The following is a 6,000-nucleotide window of genomic DNA, read 5'->3' as shown; positions in this document are numbered from 1 at the left end:
TAATGCCTTCTTGGCATTGTGTTAACATACACCTGAATGCTCCAGACCTGCAAACTGCCCAAACGTCTGCTTTTAAAGAGGTGGTCACACTTGCTGATGATCAACTAATCAAGGACGTTTGATTAGCGACACCTTGCTGCTACTTACCCTCTTAATCCCTATGGAAGCAGTAAGGGTATACTTAATTTTTGACACATAGCCTTCCATATTGGCTTCATTTTTGGTTAAATAAACAATGGCACTGTGGAATCTATTGTGTGTTGTTTTTCATCTGAGGTTGTATGTCCCTAATTTTAAGACCTAGATGTTTTCCATTATGTCCTGATTCATAAAAACAGAATTCAGTGAATGTTTAATTCAATAACTGGCCTGACTGACTTTTTTCTGCACAGTATTGCCATTGCGATTTACATTGTGATTGTTTTTTTATGACTTATATATTTATCAAATGTATTTTCCCTAGATCCTCAGGGTTCCCAGTTGAAGCTTTAGATTTAGATTCTTAAGTTGTATTTATTACTTATTCGAACCAGTAAAAGCCTGCAATGAATAACAAGACAAATAGCTAGTAACATCAACAATAATGGGCTCTTATGAGCTTTTCTCATCTGGCATGATGCTTTCAAATGCCTGTGTCACGGAGGTCTGCCTGGCCATCACATTAGGAAATTGCAGCATGCCCTTATCGTTTATCTGTGATGCTTCTGCCAATGTTGATAAAGGTTTGTGGTGTTGCCCCATGTGGTTAGCACCAATGCTCGCTGTGTTTTTCACAGTACCTGTTTTTGATGCTCGTTACTTTAGTTGAAACCAGAATACTCCCACACACATGATGTGCTGTTTATCTTTGGTAGCAGCCTGTCCACTGGCCCTCGTGCCTCCCTCGCTTGCTAGTTGTGCTTCTTCGCCACGCTCTTCTGATTGGTCATCAGCAGGAAGTTCACGCATTCATTTGTACTGGGTATTTTTTTCTTCTTGTAAAGAATGCAGGCTAGCAGCTAATTCAAATTACAGCTCCTGCGATTGGAAAATTGCGATGAATCTTTCAGCCCTACCTTAAACCCACGCCTGGCATTCGGCAGCATGGTGCCAATAGGCTGATGCGCTTATCTGCTCCAGAGAGTCCTATTCTATTGGCAATGCTTCTCCACAGCAATGGGTGCAACTTAAAGTAGCTGAATGCATTCGTTAGAAGGGGTGTCCACAAACTTTTGGAACAACAGTCTATTTATATATTTATAAGACCTATAATTCTGTCTTTCCTCAGAATTAAAGAACAAATGGACGGTGCAAAATACGGGAAGATACTGCAAGACAACCTGCCTCGGTCAGCTAAAGGCTGGGAGAAGGTCAGTGATCCCAAGCATGAGCACGGCAAACAACCAAACCATGAATGTTCTACAGTGGCCGAGTCCACTTTTGGGAGAATGTCCAGCAACTGATTTGACCAACCTGGAACAGATTTGCAGGACATTTTATTGGGCGGATGGGTTAGGGATAGGTTCCTCTCAAGGTTTCTTAATCTCAATCTGAGAGAGATTTCATTGGTTTCTTGTAGCTGCTGCCCACCCACATCAGATTCAAAAACCCTGATGCTGGCCTACAAAGCCAGGACTGGACCAGCCAGCCCCTCCGTACTTGATGGCCTTGCCTTCGAGCTTCAAGTACGGCTCGGCTCGACCCGCCATCCTTTAAGATCCATGAAAGACAAGCATCCAGACTTTTTTCTGTTCCAGAGCAGAAGTGGTGGAATAAACTTCTCCTGGGTGTCCGAACAGCAGAAGTCCAACGCTCGCTGTCTTCAAACCCAGACTGAAGACCCTCCTCTTCTGATAGGACTCAGTGTGCAGAGTGTAGAGTGTGTGGAGGATTGTGTCTTCAGACTGACTTCTGTATTCAGTAGAGTCTAAGATTAGAGGATCTTCTGGATTCTAGTCTTTATAAACTAGATAAGGGGATTTTCTGAGTGAACAGTGAAGCACTTCTGTAAGTCTCTCTGGGGAAGAGCGTCTGCTAAATGCCTTCAATGTAAATTAGTTTTTTTCTTGCCACTGATGCCCCTGGCTTGCTCAAAGAAGGCTCAGACCCGGATCTGCTGCTTTGTGACAACATTTGTTGTGAAAAACACTATATAAATACATTTTATCTAAATTGAATTGAATTGAAAAAAAAAAGTATGACGAATTTTGAATTTTGAAAATTTACTTTAAGAGCAGATTGGTTAGAATTTTTTTAAAGAAAATTCAGACGTCTAAACAAAGCTGATGCATTTAGGAAGCACCATGTGGGAGACTGGGGTTCGATTTCCAGTCTGGGTGGCTATGCTGCGCTGCACCCATAAGAGTCCTTGGGCAAGACTCCTAACACTACATTGGCCCACCTCAGTAATATGAGTAACCTTGTAAGTCGCTCCGGAAAAGAGTGCCAGCTAAATGCCGTAAATGTAAATATGTTCAGAGAAAGAAAAGGTTCCAGAATTCAATAAAAATAAGAGAATTATCCTAAACCCACCTCCAAAAATCCACATTGGACTACCTCAAAGGGTGCAAGCTGAAGGTTTTGGCAGATCTCTTGGAGAAATCATTAACACAGAGAATCACTTACTTTTTCTAGCCTGCACCATGAGGATGTTTCCTTGGTGTGCTCTACAAAAGACATGAACAGTACAGTTGTGTGTGCTGTTAGTTTAGATAGACTCTGTGTGTCTAACTAGACTAACCTAGATGATAAAAATATGATCAGACCATATTTGATCAGTTTTTATCAGATTTTTTATTGCAACTTTATTGTACCATGAATTGACAGCAATGGGTTTTTTTGTCTAATTGTGACCTAAATAGTAATCTGACCATATTTTATCAGATATCAATGTAGAAATCCAGGGAATTCCACAGGGCTCACTTACTTTTTCTAGCCTGCACTGTGTGGATGTTTACTTAGTGTGCTCAAGTAAGGACATGAACAGTAGAGATGTGTGCTTTTAGTTTAGTTAGATTGTGTTTGTCTAATTGTTCAGACCATATTTGACCATATTTCATATTATTAATGCAGAAATCCAGGCAATTTATTTGCTTTTTATTGCAACTGTATACTTTCACCCATCTTGTGTACCACCATGAATTGACAGCAATGTTTGTTTTTTTCAGATCTTGGTGCCAGAACACAAAGCTGGCCAAAGCCAAAACAGTTGGGCTCAGAATCCACATACCATTGCCGTAACTGACCCATAAACGCCTTAACTCGTCTGTATTTGGCCCATAATCACCACTTATCTCTCAGGTACAACCCAGTGTTAAGAGATGAAAATTTGAGCTAAAACTGGCCTAGCTGAAGCAGCCACATAAGGTTTCGTATGTGCAACCACCGCCGCCGACTGAGGGACCACAACTGCATCTTGGTGAGGGCTTCAGTTTTGTTTATCCGGAGAAGATGGAAAACACACTCTCACTACAACACCACAGGAGATTTGGTCTCTCAGATAACCTTCACCAAAATCTCAGATGTAATTTGTTGACGATCCTCATTAGAAAAAGGCAAGTGACGCTATCAACACTTGTCCCAACAACCTGCAGTCACGGACTCCTCTAGGCAGCTGTCTAGCACTCTGAGCATTAAAATAATGCTGGATGCTGCCAGAAGGCAAAATACAGCTATAAGAAAACAGCACAGCATTTTCAGGTAATATCTTTCAAGGAACTGACAACCTGACAATGCTGTGCTGTCTTTTGGAGGTCAAGTTGAAGTCAGTGGAGATCTATGAAGAGCTTAGGTAGAATTCCTAGAAAGGCATATCAGACCCCCTGTTTGATTGCTGAAGATCTTTAGGACGGTGGTGCAGTCTTTAACTGTGACCTTCATGGAAAAAACTTTCTTGAATCCCCAAAAAATTCAGAAGCAGACATTTTCAAAGAAGACTTGAAACAAGGCCGATGCATTTTTTATGAAATTAGGTCACAATAAGGAAATTAGGAAAGATGTGTTTGGAGAAAAAATAGTTAATTATCCTAAACCCACCCCTCAAAATCCACAGTGGACTACCTCAAGATCTGGTTATCTTCAACATTTCCAAGTCCAACCATGTTCAGCTCCTCCTCTGCTGCATTCTCTCTTCACTGGCTTCCTGTAGCTGCTGCCCAGGTCATCAGATTCAAACCCCTGACGCTGGTCTACAAAGCCAAGACTGGACCAGCCAGCCCCTCCGTACTTGATGGTGATGGTCAAAAGCCGATCTACACCAAGAGCCCTTCCAGCTTCAAGTACGGCTCGGCTCGACCCTCCATCCTTTAAGATCCACGGAAGACGAGTGTCCAGACTGTTTTCTGTCCTGCACCGAAGTGGTGGAACAAACTTTCCCTGGGTGTCCGAACAGCAGAGTCCAACGCTCACTGTCCTCAAACCCAGACTGAAGACCCTCCTCTTCTGAGAGTACTCAGGCGAAGAGAAGAGTATTATGGTCTCCTTACTGACTTGTGTTTAATAGAGTCTAAACTTAGAGGATCTTTGAATTATTAGTCTATTCAGACTAGCTGAGGTTTTCTTGGGTAAATAGCAAAACACTTTTGTAAGTTGCTCTGGAGAAGAGCGTCTGCTAAATGCCGTAAATGCAGCAAGACGACCCAAGCATCTCACAAAACCTGAAGCCTTCTTCAGAAAGAATGGGTAAAAATCCCCCCAAACAAGAACTGATATACTATTCGTTTCTACAGAAAGTGCTACAGGTGCGATACTCCCAGAGGGGGTGTTACTTTAGAAAATCGAGTCAATTTTAAGTCACGCAGCTCTTCACAAAAACAGCTATTTTGACCAGGGTGACCAAATATTTGCGTTCCACTGTGCTCATCTGTAAGGAGAAGTATAGGCAAAACAATTGCTTGTTGTGTAATCAATGCAGTAATAAACAGCCAGATCTTTAGCAATAAGGCGTCAATGTGGAGGTTTAAGAATAACACCCAGCAAGTCTTGTTCCGGTTGATTGCTGAGGCTTGGCATTTGCAGTGGCCGTTTAGTTTTGGACATATGTATTGTATGTGAATTATCTGCTCACAGACCTCAAAAAGTCATCGGCACTTCTAGAGACACTGCTGTTCTAATTATATTTTCAGTCAAATCCGGTTCTCTAACACCTCTACACCAGGCTGCTAACCACTGACAGCATTGTTGGCCTTATTAGGGCATGCTGTAGCATACACGATTTCTAGCAGGCCCTTACAAAGTCAAGTTACGTGAAATTAGCATACTCTGCCATCGGAATCTGAAAGGCATTTCTAACAAAGCCTAGAGATGAAATCTTGGGCTGGCACTTATATGACACTGCCTTGGTCAACACAAATGACATGGAAAACTGAGTTCACTATATATATATAAAAAGTCATTCACTATATTCGCTTTATCTGGTGAGTGAAAGGGGAACTGTCAGGGGAGCGTTTTTTCTCTGAACCCTAGTCACTCTTACTGTCTCTTGTATGGGAGCCAGTGCAGTTATTTAAAGTGCTGGCGAGGACGCGTCTGTCATTAGCATCAACGACTGCCAATAGGTAAGAGCTCTGCACTTCACAACTTCACTTATGCCTCAGAGGTTTGCAGCACAAACAGCAACAGTAATATACAGGGATTGTTTACTTGAGTAAGACCTGTTTGTTTGTTTGTTTATGAGCAGGGAAATCATTCGATTCTAAAGGATTTAGCTCATTTAAATATTCATATGCAACATGTTCTGAGGGCGACAGATCTTAAAAAGTTACAAATGTAGGGAACTGAGATGAAACACCTCTGAACTACAAAAATGATGAACATAAATCAGAGAAACGGAGCGTCGCAGTGAGGACGTGTCACAATAAAGACATTCCCACTGATGTTTTACTTAAATACTTTATATTTAAAGACATTTTCACCTTTTTTTTTCATTTGCCACCACAACCTTAGACGTATCTTTGAAATTTTAGCCTATTTAACCTAGCTGAGGTTTTTCTTGGGTAAATAGCAAAGCACTTTTGTAAGTCG

The sequence above is a fragment of the Salminus brasiliensis genome, chromosome 1 (genome assembly GCF_030463535.1).
Source record: "Salminus brasiliensis chromosome 1, fSalBra1.hap2, whole genome shotgun sequence".
NCBI lineage: Eukaryota > Metazoa > Chordata > Actinopteri > Characiformes > Bryconidae > Salminus > Salminus brasiliensis.
The sequence above is the reverse complement of the archived record's forward strand: the minus strand, read 5'-3'. Positions refer to the sequence as shown.